Source organism: Carcharhinus amblyrhynchos, chromosome 10, assembly GCF_965287045.1.
Source record: "Carcharhinus amblyrhynchos chromosome 10, sCarAmb.v2.hapA, whole genome shotgun sequence".
In the NCBI taxonomy this organism is placed as follows: domain Eukaryota; kingdom Metazoa; phylum Chordata; class Chondrichthyes; order Carcharhiniformes; family Carcharhinidae; genus Carcharhinus; species Carcharhinus amblyrhynchos.
In genome coordinates, this window is record NC_137333.1 from 107957093 (window position 1) to 107974481 (window position 17389).

At 45.5% G+C, this 17389-nt stretch overlaps 1 protein-coding gene across 1 annotated transcript in view; it reads right to left on the bottom strand.

Moving 5' to 3' along the window:
• The window catches only part of ilk (integrin-linked kinase), a 114919-nt gene that overhangs the window by 55392 nt on the left and 42138 nt on the right, over positions 1-17389 (bottom strand). The window lies entirely within an intron of this gene.

Consider the following 17389-nt stretch of genomic DNA (forward strand, 5'->3'; position numbering starts at 1 on the left):
GTTCAATGGAGAGTGCAGGAGGGCATGCTGGGAGCAGCACCAGGAATATCTAAAAATGAGGTGTCCCCCTGGTGAAGGTCCAACACAGGACTCTGCATAGCAAACGGGAAAAACAGCAAGTAATAGACAGAGCTAATCCATCCCACAACCAGCCGATCAGATCTAGGCTCTGCAGTCCTTCCACTTCCAGCCATGAATGGTGGTGGACAATCAAACAACTCACTGGAGGAAGCTCCACCAATATTCCCATCCTCAGTTTTTTTATTCATCTTCGTGGGACTTGGGCGTCGCTGGCTGGTCAGCATTTATCGCCCATTCTTAGTTGTCCTTGAGAAGGTGGAGGTGAACCATCTTCCAGACTCTCCAGCTTTTGCCCCAGTTCTCAGGCACACTCTAGGTTTTGCACAGCGTTGTACATGCAATGTACACAGGGTGTACACAGTGTGAGCATTGACCTGTCAGGGTCTGTTGCAAAGTGGAGTTGAGTTCTGGCTGTGGGATTTGCTTGATCAAATGACGGGGTTCTGGAGCAAGAATTAAACTTGGATTGAGGCGTGGTCTTATTGGGGCAATAATTAATAATGCCTCTGCTATAATCATTCCAAGCCTACGGCAATTGGTGAAACACAGAATGAAACAGCTGTAAGATGGAGATGTTTGGGAGCACAGATGTGCTTTTATCCGACATTCCAGAAAGGTTATTTTAGGGTCTCAAGGTATTTTACACAAATTTCCATGAAGTTGCAAAAATGGGCAAAAAGGAATGATGGCCACAGGAAATGGGAGAGGGCAAGGGGTGAAGGCACTTCAGGGCCAACAGGGTGGAGGAGGGAGGGGGTGTAGCAAATAGAGCAAGAGCACTTTAGGAGGGTTGAAAAGGGGAGAGCACTCCTTTGGAAGGAGAGATAGGGTGTCTCCGGAGGTGAGTGGGTAATGGGGCTGAGCTGGGGTGCCTTGGGGAATAGCGAGACAAGGTTGCAAAGAACACTACCTGGTTAATATCTGACTCAATCTGAATGTACAGGGACAGCTAGACATTCCTCTGAGAAAACAGAGAAGGAAAGAATATATAGGGAAGTTTTTAAAGAGGTGTGTGTAGAGAATAAAAGGAAGCCATAATAACAGCGAGAGAGAGAGAGAGACACAAGAGGCTGTGTGTGCTGGGTTGATCTGACAGGATTTGCCCAAAGAAGGTGTTATATAGCTGTGAAGTTCACACCGATCTCCAACTACAGAAACCTCACCCTGAGCTCTGGGAGGCACTCAGTGAATGTCTGAGCCACACTCTCTGTGGAAACAAACCGTTGGCACTATGACTCAGTCCACGGCAGCTTGCCAGCGCTGCAGAGCTCTGTGACTATAGCATATTAAACATGAGTCACTGGCTGGGAGAGAGGAGGGCTGCAGCAGCCAGAAGTGGCTGAAGCAGAGAATGCAGCAACCATGTAAAACCCACAAACTTTAGACAAAACAAGCCCAGTCCCAACATACTACAGCAACATGCAGGCTTTACTCTGAAACACAAGCATATATCACTGCACTGGCCGGCACACTGTCCACACTGCACACACTTGCTCTACATTATTCACACTCCGCTGAAACAGACTGCACAGTAACACTGCCCCTTCACAATGCTTCTCTCCCCCCATTACCCTAAAAGACTGTTTGGCTACAGTGAATGTGCCTTGTCAGACACAGAGGATGTTGTTAAATTCCTGTGATTTTAATTTGATTTATTATTGTCACATGTATTAACATACAGTGAAAAGTATTGTTTCTTGTGTGCTATACTGACAAAACATACCGTTCATAGAGAAGGAAAAGGAGAGAGTGCAGCATGTAGTGTTACAGTCATAGCTAGAGTGTAGAGAAAGATCAAATTAATGCAAGGTAAGGGAAGGATGCTTTGTGAACTCACATTAAACAAAAATTAACAGGTTATGCCTGGAGCTTCTAAAACAACTTTTACACCATGCCTCAATGTAAAACATCCCAAGATATTTCCCAGATGTATTATCAAATTATCCTGAGCCACATACAGAGCTCTTTGGTCCAGTCACCAAATCATAGAAACCCTCCAGTACAAAAAGAGACCATTCGGCCCATCGAGTCTGCACTGACCACAATCCCAACCAGGCCCTATCCCCATAGCTCTACACATTTACCCAGTAATCCCTCTAATCTATGCCTCCCAGGACACTAAGGACAATTCTAGCGTGGCCAATCAACCTAATCCGCACATCTTTGGACTGTGGCAGGAAACTGAAGCACCTGGAGGAAACCCATGCAGACACGAGGAAAATGTGCAAACTCCACAGAGACAGTGACCCAAGCCGGGAATCAAACCCAGGCCCCTGGAGCTGTGAAGCAGCAGTGCTAACCATTGTGCCACCGTGCTGCCCACAGCCAAACAGGTAGGTTTTAAGGAATGTCGTAAGGAAGGAGCAGGTGAGGGGGGGAGAGAATACCAGAGCTGTGAGCATCGACAGTGATTAAAATCAGTGATGATTAAGAAGCCAGAATTGAAGGAATCTAGGTATCCCTGAGGGTTGTGGGGCTGGAGGAGGTGGTTACAGTGAGAGGAAGGGTCAAGGTCATGGAGGGATTTGAAAATATGGACCAAGATCCAGTGTAGGCCAGTGAACATGAGGGTGATTGGTGAATAGGAACTGGTGCAAGTTTGGATGTAGGCAGCAAAACTTTGAAGGAACCGAACTTTGTGGAGTTTTCCAATCTGCAATCTAATATCCTCCTCACTCTCCCCTCTAAAGATATTTCATCATCCTCATTACCTTTATCCATTTCTATCCAAACACTTACTGCATCCTGTCTCATTTCCATAATTTCACAACATTGCTCCTTGGAAAACAACTCATGGAAAGGGAGAGGTTGTTCTCCTCTGTTGAAAAACCCAGGAGTCTTTGACGAGAGCTTGACGTGGTACTTGAAGATCTCTTCCTAAGATCCACTTACATGGGCTGCTCCAGCATCCCTGCTACCAATTTTGGAAAAGGAATTTCACAGCAATCTCTCTCCAGGAATACTGCCAAAGAAGGAAGTCTCACCCATTTCTCCACAGATACATCTCCAAACAAGTGAAAGGGTGAGGAAGAGATGGAGAGAGAGAGAGAAATTAAATGGAGCAGTGTTTTCCAACCTTTTTAAACACAAAATCACTTTTAAAATCTAAATGTAGCTCAAGAACGACTCATAAAAATTCAACTTCACTGAAACCCTCAAAAATGTACGTTATGTACAACACAAACCTATTCTTAGTGTAACACCTGTGCTTGCACACTATGTGTGTGCTGTGAAGTCTGGGTCGTAGTTTGAGATGGCTAATCTCAAAGTCCCATCAGTTGGGCATCTGTGAGACAAGTGCAGTACCTGGACTGGATGATTTTCATCTGGGAAAAAGCCATCGCGCAGAGGTAGGTGAAACCAAATACGGCCTTCACCATGAGTGCACACAATGTCAGAAGAGGCTGCCAAAGGTCTCCCTCCTGACCTAGCTTCTAGCTCGATATCAAGTTGCATGGTGATTATTTCCATGTCAAGTTCACTGTTTTGTTCAAACACCTGCTGAGATTTTGCTGTCAGTTCTCCAATATCTACACAAAGAAAAGGATTCGAGACAAACGTAATAATTTGTTTCATCTTGTTTAACTCTTGAAATTGTTTGTTGAATTCCTTTTCCACTTTGTTCAGGCGATCAGAGAGTTTGTTTGGATGGGACCCTTTCTGTTCTGTTTGATCTGTTGTTGGATTGTCTCCAAATTATTCAGACCAAGCTGAAAAGTCTGCACTACGTGTACAGCCATCCCATTCGATGCCGGGTGATAGGGTGTGTTTGATTCCATTGGATGATGCTCTGAAACTTGATGCTAGTAAAGGCATTGCCATTGTCAGAAACTAGGTGTTCAGGTATGCCATGCATACAGAAATCTTGTCGTAGTTTCTCAGTGGTAGCATAGGAAGTATCCACAACCATATGGAATTTTTTTTATTTATTTGTGCAACGTAGGTGTCACTGGCTGGCCAGCATTTACTGCCCGTCCCTAGTTGCCCTTGAGAAGATGGTGGTGAGCTGCCTTCTCGAACCGCTGCGGTCCATGTGCTATGGGTTGACCCACAATGCCATTAGGGAGGGAATTCCAGGGTTTTGATCCAGGAACTGCAAAGAAATGCCAATATATTTCCAAGTCAGGATGGTGAGTGGCTTGGAGGGGAACTTGCAGGTGGGGGGTGTTCCCATGTATCTGCTATGTTTGTCCTTCGAGATGGAAGTGGTTGTGGGTTTGAAAGGTGCTATCTAAGGATCTTTGGTGAATTGCTGCAGTGTATCTTGTAGATAGTCCACACCGCTGCTACTGAGTGTTGGTGGTGGACGGATTGAGTGGTTGTAGATGTGGTGCCAATCAAGCGGGCTCTTTTGTCCTGGATGATGTTGAGCTTCTTGAGTGTTGTTGAAGCTACACCCATCCAGACAAGTGGGGATTATTCCATCACACTCCTACTTGTGCCTTGTAGATGGTGGATAGGCTTTGAGAAGTCAGGAGGTGAGTTACTCACTGCAGGATTCCTAGCGTCTGGCCTGCTCTCGTAGAATCTACCTGAGTTTCTGCACATCAACCATAGTTAAAAACATGGAGCCCAAAAAAAGGCCAGTGATGTCCACGTGCACTTGCACCCAGGGCCTACCAGGCCATTCCCCTGGATGTAGCGAGGCTGAGGATGAGTTTTTCCTGGCATGACTCACACTGTCTGACCAAGTTGGTAATGTCTGCATCAAGACCAGGCCACTATACATAGCTCATGGCTCCCATTTACATCTTCGGAATCCCAGGGTGAACATTGTGTAATTCCATAAGTATCGAGTATTGTCCTAGGTGAGGGTCAAGAGAAGAGCGGCAGAGAAGAGGAATGTTTTTTTCTCACAAGATTGTGATTCCTTTAGAATCCTTTCTCAAAAGACAGTGGAAACAGCTGAATATCTTGGAAGGCAGAACTAGAAGGATTTTTGATTAACAAGTGGGTGAAAGGTCATTGGGGGTTGGCAGGAATGTGGGGTTGAGGTTTGAATCAGATCAGCCATGATCAAAATGAATGGTGGAGCTGACTCAAGGGGCCGAGTGGCCTTCCCCTGCTCCAAATTCGTATGTTTGTATGACACACTGGGGTGACTCAGCCACGTTTGTAATATCTGACTGTTAATCTGCCTCCAGCAAACATGTCTTTGATAAAACACAATGACTGCACAAAACAAAAAGGAAACTAACTGCAAGCTGCAACCACACACAGCAGTTCAGGCAGGCTCTGAAAGAGGAACAAGGACAGTCAGGTCTCAGCCAAAATTCCTCAAGCAGTGTAGTGGCCCACAGCTGAAATGTAACACCACCCTTTCTTGGCCAGCTGAAAGAGCTGTATTATACGTCCAGTGCTCCTCCCACACCGAGTTACAATGGTGCATAAAGATGTCAGCTGTAAACTGTATATTTCAGATTACCCTGGATAATGTCATTAGCAGGATCCTGTCACACCTACAGAATGATATTCTCACTCCCTCCTGAGCAGGGCTGGATTTTGACATTGATGCCTTTGTCAAGCTCAAGAGCATGACCAAAAAGTGTATTATTGTAACAGAAGGGACACTGAAAACAGAAATATAAAAGTTTTATATTTTGTTCCAATTCCCTCCAACAGTCCAAAGATGTGCAGGTTAGATTGATTGTCCATTCTAAATTGCCCCTTAATGACAGGGTAAATAGGTGGGGTTATAGGGATAGGGTCTGAGTGGGATTGTTGTCAGTACAGGCATGATGGGCTGAATGGCCTTCTTCTGCACTGTCAGGATTCTATATTTGCAGATATACACAGACAAAGCACAATGAAAAACTAATAACTTAATGAAACAATATCTTGCAATAAGTCTATTTCCATTATGAAATATTTACAGATTTCTTAGTGTACATGAAAAGGTTTCGTCCACAGCAATACAAGTGAAACACAGATCAGCACTGACTAAATAAAAGTAAAAATACAACCTACACAAAACTTCAAACACTTTTTTTCATGTTTTGGGCAGCAAAATCACTGATGAGGTCCTCAAGTGATAAACTGCAAAGTGCAGACAGCTTTTCTTACAGCACTGTCCTCCACAGGTCACCCTCGATGTTCTTCAGCTGTGAAAACGAACTTTCTTCTGAGCAGTTGCCATTATCATAGAAATCATAGAAGCCCTACAGTGCAGGAAGAGGCTGTTTGGCCCATCCAGTCTGTACCGACCACAATCCCACCCAGGCCCTACCCCCATATCCCTACATATTTACCTGCTAATCCCTCTAACCTAAACATCTCAGGACACTAAGGGGCAATTTTAGCAAAGCCAATCAACGTAACCTGCACATCTTTGGACTACGGGAGGAAACCAGAGCACCCGGAGGAAACCCACGCAGACACAGAGAGAATGTGCAAACTCCACACAGACAGTGACCCAAGCCGGGAATCGAACCCAGGTTCCTGGAGCTGTGAAGCAGCAGTGCTAATCCCTGTGCTATCATTAGATTCAAAGAGTTGCAGTATTCTTCTACATTAAGGAAAGCCAACTAAATTTTACCTTGGATTGACTTGATACAAGTCTTGGTGGCAGAAGGTTCCTTTATCTGAGTAATTTCCCTTGATATCAATAAGGGAATGCTTTATTTCTCCAACTGGAACGTAGAACATTCCAGCGCAGTACAGGCACTTCGGCCCTCGAGGTTGCGCCGACCAGTGGAACCAATCTAATGACCCTCTAACCTAAACTATTCCAATATTATCCATATAGGAATAATCCATGCAGGAATAACAGATGTGTAGAGTATAGGGCTAACAGTAGGACTCTGAATAGTGTGGATGAACAGAGGGATCTAGGTGTATGTGTACATACATCCCTGAAAGTTGGGAATCAAGTAGATAGGGTTGTTAGGAAGGCATATGATGTCTTGGCGTTTATTGGTAGGGGGACTGAATTTAGGAGCCGCAGCGTCATGTTGCAACTGCACAAGACTCTGGTGCGGCCGCACTTGGAGTATTGTGTGCAGTTCTGGTCCCCACATTATAGGAAGGATGTGGAGGCTTTGGAGAGGGTGCAGAGGAGGTTTACCAGGATGTTGCCTGGTATGGAGGGGAGGTCCTATGAGGAGAGACTGAGGGATTTGGGGTTGTTTTCGCTAGAAAGAAGGCGGCTAAGAGGGGATCTTATTGAAACATATAAGATGATTAGAGGTTTAGATAGGGTGGACAGTGATAGCTTTTTTCCTCGGATGGAGAAAGCTAGCACGAGGGGGCATAGCTTTAAATTAAGGGGTGGTAGTTATAGGACGGATGTCAGGGGTAGGTTCTTTACCCAGAGGGTGGTGAGGGATTGGAATGCCCTGCCTGCTGCAGTTGTAAATGCGCCTAGTTTGGGGGCGTTTAAGAGATCCGTGGATAGGTTTATGAATGGAAAGGGTTTGGTTTAGGTTAGAGGGTCATTGCTTTTTAACTGGTCGGCGCAACATCGTGGGCCAAAGGGCCTGCTCTGCACTGTAATGTTCTATGTTCTATATGTCTATCCAATGACCATTTGAATGCCCTTAAAGTTGGCGAGTCCACTATTGCTGCAAGCAGGGCATTCCACGCCCTTACTACTCTGAGTAAAGAACCTCCCTCCGACATCTGTCCTATATTTATCACCCCTCAATTTAAAGTTATGCCCCCTTGTGTTACCCAATACCATCCAAGGAAAAAGGCTCTCACTGTCTACCTATCTAATCCTCTGATCATCTTGTATGCCTCAATTAAGTCACCTCTTAACCTTCTCTCTAACGAAAACAACCTCAAGTCCCTCAGCCTTTCCTCATAAGACCTTCCCACCATACCAGGCAACATCCTGGTAAATCTCCTCTGAACCCTTTCCAATGCTTCCACATCTTTCTTATAATGTGGCGACCAGAACTGTACACAATACTCCAAGTGCGGCCGCACCAGAGTTTTGTACAGTTGCAACATGACATTCTCACTTTCATTTTTCCACTTTACCAAAATATGGATTTTAGTAAAGCCTTTGACAAAATCCCACATGGGAGACTGATTGAGAAAGTTAAAGCACATGGAATTCAGGGAAACTTGGCAAGAATTGATCCAAAACTGGCTTAGTAATAGAACACAAAGGGTGTTGGCAGAGAATGTTTGAATGACTGAAGCCCAGTGTCCAGTGGAACTCTTACTGTTTCTTAATATACATAAATGGTACATACTGCGGGGAACTTTAAACAAGTTTGCAGATGGCACCAAGATTGATCTCACAAGGTGAATCAGTCACAAGGGGGGTAGAGTTCTAGGGTGAGGGGCAAGAGATTCAGAGGGGATTTGGAAGAAAATATTTTCTCTCAGAGAGTGATGGGAATCTGGAAAGCACTGTCTGGGGAGTGGAGGCCGGAAACCTTACAACCTTAAGAAGTGTTTGGATGAGCACCTGAAATATCATAACATTCAAGAACATGGGACAAGTGCTGGAAAAAGGGATCAGTGCGACTTCAGCGATAGTTATTGTTGGTGTAGACTTGATGGGCCAAAGATCCTTTTCTGCACTTTGCAACTCTATGATGTATTAATTTTAAAAAGAAAAAATTTAATATTTATTGTTGTCTTGAAAAAGCGAAATCAGGCACTTTTGCTTCACGAGTGAAGCACCTAAATGGATCATGTGACTGTCAGAGGTGAGGGGAAAGGGCATAACCATGGGTACAAGGTGAGTTATTTCTGCATCGATTTATGTGACAAATGATTACAGAGACATGAGTACATTTTTGTCAAATCAGAACTAAAATATCCGCTTTAGAAACTTCTCACCCCGTCTTCTATATTTTTCAACAAAAAACCTGGAAATTCAGCCTTTTTTCATAAGAACATAAGAAATAGGAGCAGGAGTAGGCCATCTAGCCCTTCGAGCCTGCCCCGCCATTCAATAAGATCATGGCTGATCTGTCGTGGCTCAGTTCCACATTCCCGCCCTCTCCCCATAACCCTTAATCCCCTTGCCTATCAAAAACCTATCAACCCACGTCTTAAATATATTTAGCGAGGCAGCCTCCACCACTTCAACGGGCAGAGAATTCCAGAGATTCACCACCCTTTGAGTGAAGAAGTTCCTCCTCAACTCCGTTCTAAACCGCCCCCTCTTTATCTTGAGGCTGTGCCCTCTGGTCCTACTGTCCTTTCTGAGCGGGAAGAGCCTCTCCACCTCTATCCTATCCATCCCATTCATCATCTTATATGTCTCAATATGTGCAGTTTTGGTCGCCGTACTTACGCAAGGATATTTTAGCCTCGGAGGGAGTGCAGAGGAGGTTTACTAGGCTGATACCGGAGTTGAGGGGGTTGAGCTATGAGGAGAGGCTGAATAAACTAGGCTTGTACTCGTTACAGTTTAGAAGAATGAGGGGAGATCTCATTGAGACGTATAAGATGATGAATGGGATGGATAGGATAGAGGTGGAGAGGCTCTTCCCGCTCAGAAAGGACAGTAGGACTAGGGGGCACAGCCTCAAGATAAAGGGGGGTGCGGTTTAGAACGGAGTTGAGGAGGAACTTCTTGACTCAAAGGGTGGTGAATCTCTGGAATTCTCTGCCCGTTGAGGTGGTGGAGGCTGCCTCGCTAAATATTTTTAAGATGCGGGTTGATGGGTTTTTGATAAGCGAGGGGATTAAGGGTTATGGGGAGAGGGCGGGAATGTGGAACTGAGACACGACAGATCAGCCATGATCTTATTGAATGGCGGGGCAGGCTCGAAGGGCTGGATGGCCTACTCCTGCTCCTATTTCTTATATTTAGAGACCCTTCTTAACATGAGGCCCTAAACTGTAGTTTCCTTAGCTGATGTGCAAATCCAACACTGCCCCTGAGTAAGAGTCGAGGGAGGCACCAGGCAAGATGCCAAGAGCACATGCTGAACGTGAATTCAGCGGCAGTAACTCAGCCTGGATAAGGTTCTCTGAGCTGCTGTCTTGACTTGGACAAGTTGCAGAGCTGGGCTGAGAGGTGGCAGATGGAGTTTAATGCGGAAAAGTGTGAGGTAATTCACTTTGGCAGGAATAATAGATGTGTAGAGTATAGGGCTAACGGTAGGACTCTGAATAGTGTTGATGAACAGAGGGATCTAAGTGTATGTGTACATAGATCCCTGAAAGCTGGGAATCAAGTAGATAAGGTAGTTAAGAAGGCATATGGTGCCTTGGCGTTTATTGGTAGGGGGATTGAATTTAGGAGCCGCAACGTCATGTTGCAACTGTACAAAACTCTGGTGCGTCCACACTTGGAGTATTGTGTGCAGTTCTGGTCCCCACATTATAGGAAGGATGTGGAGGCATTGGACAGGGTGCAGAGGAGGTTTACCAGGATGTTGCCTGGTATGGAGGGAAGGTCCTATGAGGACAAACTGAGGGATTTGGGGTTGTTTTCGTTAGAAAGAAGGCGGCTACAAGGGGACCTTATTGAAACATATAAGATGATTAGAGGTTTAGATAGGGTGGACAGTGATAGCCTTTTTCCTTGGATGGAGAAAGCTAGCACGAGGGGGCATAGCTTTAAATTAAGGGGTGGTAGTTATAGGATGGATGTCAGGGGTAGGTTCTTTACCCAGAGGGTGGTGAGGGATTGGAATGCCCTGCCTGCCGCAGTTGTAGATGCGCCTAGTTTGGGGGCATTTAAGAGATCCGTGGATAGGTTTATGGGTGGAAAGGGATTGGTTTAGGTTAGAGGGTCATTGCTTTTTTAATTGGTCAGCGCAACATCGTGGGCCGAAGGGCCTGTTAGAACATAGAACATAGGACACTACAGCACAAACAGGCCCTTCGGCCCACGAATTGCGCCGATCACATCAACACCTACCAATCCATAGACCTACCTATAACCCCCAATCCCATTAAATCCCATATACTCATCCAGAAGTCTTTTAAAAAGACCCCAGCGAGTTTGCCTCCTCTGCGCTGTAATGTTCTATGTTCTATGTCTCACATCACAACTCAGTCTCAGCAGAATATTAAACTCTCAGTTATTACAATATAGCATTCCACAGTCCCAATATCAACTGCATCTCATTTCATGTTCTATTCTCCTCAATCCTGCCCCAAGCCCCTCACTTGTGTTCTGTTTTGAAAGCCACATTGTGAACCATATTCAGTGCAGCCAGATGCCCCTGTACAGATCTGGAACCATAATCTCCCCACTGCCCAAATAGACTCCTGAAAAGAGAGAATCCGATTCAGGCTGATGCATTCTTACAAAATCAGATTTTAATGCCTTCCACTTGAGCCACTCACAGACTCCAGACCTCCGGGTTAGTCCAAAGCTGGGGCGGTGAGGGTGACTGGGGCAGGGAGTCCGACTGCTTCTCATCAGACACATACAGCAGCTGCTAGGCTCCCAGACAACCCACCAGTTCCGAACTATCAGCCAAACATTTACAGGGTGCCAGGATGTCTGGGCAATCAGATACTGGAGACATTCTCCCCCTGTCTGCAACAATATACATAACAGCACACAGCTGTTCATTCCCTGCACTTCAAAAAGTGGCAACCAAAATAAATTTTAATACTTCTGTATCAGTTAAATTTTTCACAAGACTGACAACATCGACATCGAACCGGGTGAGAGCTCTGGCAGGCGGGAGGTAGTAAGGGAATGCCGGGAGTGCTGGTGGATTAGAGGGAGTAAGTAAGGGTGTGGAATGCCCTGCCTGCAGCAGTTGTGGACTCGCCAACTTTAAAGGCATTCAAATGGTCATTGGATAGGCATATGGATAATATTGGAATAGTTTAGGTTAGAGGGTCATTAGATTAGTTCCACTGGTCCAAAGTTGAGGGCCGAAGGGCCTGTACTGCGCTGTAAAGTTCTATGTTCGATGAAGGGCATGGGGGAAGGAGGGTGAGGGGTCAGGGGCTCTATTGGGTGGCAGGAAAGGCACTTGGATGAACATGAGGAAGGATTGAGACAAAGGCAATATTATTTACAATGTCGAGGGGGTTATGGGGTTAGAAGTTGAGCTCCAGTGATTGGGCTAATGATCAGGTTATGGAGTTGCAGTTGTGTTCAGGATTCTGAATTTGTACGTACACACAATTCTGAAGGTTACTGTGACAAGTGGAACATTCCACTGTTCACGATCCATTCGGGAGCACTGGGTACACATCACCTGTCGCATAGGCCACAAACTCAGATTATCATTCAACGTCCACTGCTCCAGTTTTGGAAATGAGATTGACTTCCTCCAGTTTCTGTCAGGCTCTGGGAGCAATGTGACAGCATCAGCTATCAACAGCTTGGAAATTTCCTTCCTAACCCTTCAGAAATAGATGTCGTTGACTTGATTGTAAGAATGGAAGAGGCTTGTATATGCAGATTGTTACCAAAACTATACTTTTCTTATTGAGTTCAGAAACTTTGACTCCTAACGGACTTTGAATTTCCAACACACGCCCACGCTGAACAAGCACAATTCTCCATTTTCAAATTCTGTGGGACCGGCACGGCTGCACAAGAAGTAAAACAGCGCAAAAGGGTGTGGGTTCCATTGCCGGGAAATGTCCCTTGTAGGGGGGACAGAGAGAGGTCCCAGTTAAGGAAAAAGAGAGGAGCAAAGAGGCAATGAGAGATAGGGCTGTGGGTCATCAGTAAAGGTGAGCAGAGAGGAGGAGAATAAAGACCATGAGTGCCACACAAATATCTACCCACTCACCGATGTGCTAACTGACCATCACTAATCAGAATCAGAGAATCACTTGTAATGGCTTCTCTTCCTGCTCCCACACAGTTACCACTGGGATTCCCCCAGGATCCATTCCTGGTCTCTCCCATTTCTCATCTACAAGTTTCCCCTCGGCATCATTATCTGAAAAGCATCAGTTTTCGTGCACACATTGACACCAACTACTCTAACACACCACCACCTCCTCGGACTCTCCACCATTGCTGAATTATATAAATGGCTTGTCCCATATCCAGGACTGGACGAGCAGAAATCTCCTCCAATTAAATATTGGGAAGATTGAAGCCATTGTTTTCTGTTCCCATCACAAACTATATTCCCTATTTACCTAATTCCTTGCCCTTCCCTGGCAGCTGTCTGAGACTAAATCATTCTGCTCGTAATCGTATAACCCGGTGAAACCACTATTTGTAATAGAACATAGAACATTACAGCGCAGAACAGGCCCTTCGGCCCACGATGTTGCGCTGACCAATTAAAAAAGCAATGACCCTCTAAGCTAAACCAATCCCTTTCCACCCATAAACCTATCCACGGATCTCTTAAATGCCCCCAAACTAGGCGCATTTACAACTGCAGCAGGCAGGGCATTCCAATCCCTCACCACCCTCTGGGTAAAAAAACTACCTCTGACATCCGTCCTATAACTACCACCCCTTAATTTAAAGCTATGCCCCCTCGTGCTAGCTTTCTCCATCCGAGGAAAAAGGCTATCACTGTCCACTCTATCTAAACCTCTAATCATCTTATATGTTTCAATAAGGTCCCCTCGTAGTCGCCTTCTTTCTAACGAAAACAACCCCAAATCCCTCAGTCTCTCCTCATAGGACCTTCCCTCCATACCAGGCAACATCCTGGTAAACCTCCTCTGCACCCTCTCCAAAGCCTCCACATCCTTCCTATAATGCGGGGACCAGAACTGCACACAATACTCCAACTGCGGACGCACCAGAATTTTGTACAGTTGCAACATGACGCTGCAGCTCCTAAATTCAGTCCCCCTACCAATAAACGCCAAGACACCATATGCCTTCCTAACAGCCCTATCTACTTGATTCCCAACTTTCAGGGATCTATGTACACAAACACCTAGATCCCTCTGTTCATCCACACTATTCAGAGCCCTACCATTAGCCCTATACTCTACACATCCGTTATTCCTGCCAAAGTGAATTACCTCACACTTTTCCGCATTAAACTCCATCCTCCACCTCTCGGCCCAGCTCTGCAACTTGTCCAAGTCTCCCTGTAGACTAAGACACCCTTCCTCACTATCTGCCACATCTCCGACTTTGGTGTCATCAGCAAATTTACTAATCCACCCAACTATACCCTCATCCAGATCATTTATAAAAATTACAAACAGCAGTGGCCCCAAAACAGATCCCTGAGGCACACCACTCGTAACTGAACTCCATGTCGAATACTTACCATCAACCACCACCCTCTGTCTCCTATCCGCCAGCCAATTCCTAATCCAATTTCCTAGATCACCCTCAATCCCATACATCTGCATTTTCTGCAGAAGCCTTCCATGGTGAACCTTATCAAATGCCTTACTAAAGTCCATATATACCGCGTCAACTGCCTTACCCCCATCCACCTCTTTAGTCACTTTCTCAAAAAACTCAGTAAGGTTAGTAAGGCACGACCTACCCTCCACAAAACCATGCTGACTATCTCTAATCAATTCATTACTCTCCAACTATAAATCCTATCCCTAATAATTTTTTCTAAAACCTTGCCCACAACAGAAGTAAGACTCACCGGTCTATAATTCCCGGGGAAGTCTCTGTTCCCCTTCTTAAACAATGGGACAACATTCGCTAACCTCCAATCTTCTGGCACTATACCGGTGAACAACGACGACCTGAAGATCAGAGCCAGAGGCTCTGCAATCGCCTCCCTTGCCTCCCAGAGAATCCAAGGGTAAATCCCGTCCGGCCCAGGGGACTTATCTATTTTCAAACCCTCAAGAATATCTAGCACCCAACAATGTCACCCAATGCCATCCCTGTCTCAGCTCATTTGCTGTTGATATCCCTCAGGTGTCTTTATCACTTCTGGACTTTATTCTCCAATACTTTCCCCTTACATTTTAATCTTCACAAATATAAAGTCATCCAAAAGTCTGTTGCCAGCATTTTTTGCTCTTCTCTAATTAGCCCTTGAGATGGTGATGGTGAGCTGCCTTCTTGAACTGCTGCAGTCTCTGAGGTGTAGGCACAGCCACAGTGCTGTTTGGGAGGTAGTTCCAGAATTTTGACCCAGCAACTGCGAAGGAACGGCAACATATTTCCAGGTCTGGTGAGTGGCTTGGAGGGAACCCTCCAGGTAGTGACGTTTCTATGTATCTGTTGCCCTTGTCCTTCTAGATGGTAGGTGTCACGGGTCATAAAGTCATAGAGGTTTACAGCATGGAAACAGGCCCTTCGGCCCAACTTGTCCATGCCGTCCTTTCTTTTTTAAACCCCTAAGCTAATCCCAATTGCCCGCATTTGGCCCATATCCCTCTATAACCATCGTACCAATGTAACTATCTAAATGCTTTTTAAAAGATAAAATTGTACCCACATCTACTACTACATCTGGCAGCTTGTTCCAGACACTCACCACCCTTGGTGTGAAACAACTGTCCCTCTGAACACTTTTGCATCTCTCCCCTCTCACCTTAAACCTATGTCCTCTAGTTTTAGACTCCCCTACCTTTGGGAAAAGATCTTGATTATCTAGCTGATCTGTACCCCTCATTATTTTATAGACCTCAACCTCCTACGCTCCAGAGAAAAATTCCCAGTCTATCCAGCCTCTCTCTTTAACTCAATCCATCAAGTCCCAGTAGCATCCTAGTAAATCTTTTCTGCACTCTTTCTAGTTTAATAATATCCTTTCTATAATAGGGTGACCAGAATTGCACACAGTATTCCAAGTGTGGTCTTACCAATGTCTCGTACAACTTCAGCAAGACATCCCAACTCCTGTATTCAACGTTCTAACTGATGAAACCAAGCATGCTGAATGCCTTCTTCACCACTCTGTCAACCTGTGATTCCACTTTCAAGAAGCTATGAACATGTACCGCTAGATCTCTTTATTCTGTAGCTCTCCCCAATGCCCTACCATTAACTGAGTAAGTCCTGCCCTGGTTCAATCTACCAAAATGCATCACCTCGCATTTATCTAAATTAAACTCCATCTGCCATTCGTCAGCCCACTGGCCCAATTGATCAAGATCCTGTTGCAATTGGAGATAACTTTCTTCACTGTCCACTATGCCACCAATCTTAGTGTCATCTGCAAACTGGAATGCCCTGGAATGCCCTGCCTGCTGCAGTTGTAAATGCGCCTAGTTTGGGGGCGTTTAAGAGGTCTGTGGACAGGTTTATGGACGAAAAGGGATTGGTTTAGGTTAGTGGGTCATTGTTGTTGTTTTTTTTAACTGGTCGGCGCAACATCGTGGGCCGAAGGGCCTGTTCTGCGCTGTAATGTTCTATGTTCTATGTTCTAACTTACTCACCACGCCTCCTATATTCTCATCCAAATCATTAATATAAATGACAAAGAACAGGGGACTCAGCACTGATCCCTGAGGCACACCACTGGTCACAGGCCTCCAGTTTGCGAAACAACCCTCTACAACCACCCTCTGGCTTTTGTCAAGAAGCCAATTTTGTATCCATTTAGAAACCTCACCCTGGATCCAGTGAGATTTAACCTTATGCAACAAGCTACCATGCGGTACCTTGTCAAAGGCCTTGCAAAAGTCTACGTAGACAACATCAACTGCACTGCCCTCATCTACTTTCTTGGTTACCCCTTCAAAAAAAACTCAATCAAGTTTGTGGAAGGTGCCGTTTAAGGAGTCTTGGTCAGTTGCTACAGTGCATCTTGTAGATGGTACACATGGCTGCCACTGCGCGTTACTGGTGGAGGGAGTCAGTGCTTAAGGTGGGTGGATGGGGTGCCAATCAAATGGGTTGCTTTGTCTTGGATGATGTTAAGCTTTGAGAGTTGTTGGAGCTGCACTCATCCAGGCAAAGAGTGTATCCCATCACACTCCTAAAATGTACCTTGGAGATAGCAGACAGGCGTTGGGGTGGGGGGGGGGGTGTGTCCGAACGTGAATTACTTGCTCAGTATTCCTAGCCTCTGACTTGGTTGTGAAGCCACAATATTTAGATAGTCTTCCAGTTCAGTTTCGGGATGTTAGTAGTGGGAGATTGAGCAATTGTAATGCTATTGAATTTCATGGGGAGATGTTTAGATCCTGTCTTGTTGGAGATGGTTATTGCCTGTACTTGTGTGATGTGAATGTAACTTGCCACGTCCCAGCCCAAACCTGAATGTTGTCCAGGTCTTGGTGTATTTGGACTACTGCACTATCTGCAAAGTTGTGGATGGTGCTGGATATTGTGCAATATCCTCAAATCTCACTTAATTCTAAAAGTCCCTCTGTAGACTAACTCATCCCTTCCTCTGTAATCTTCTCCAGTTCCATGTCCCTATGGGATCTCTGTACTCATCCAGTTCTGGCCTACCGAGCTTCGCTCTACCACTGGTGGCTGTGCCTTAAGCTGTCTGGTTCCCAAGTTCCAGAATTC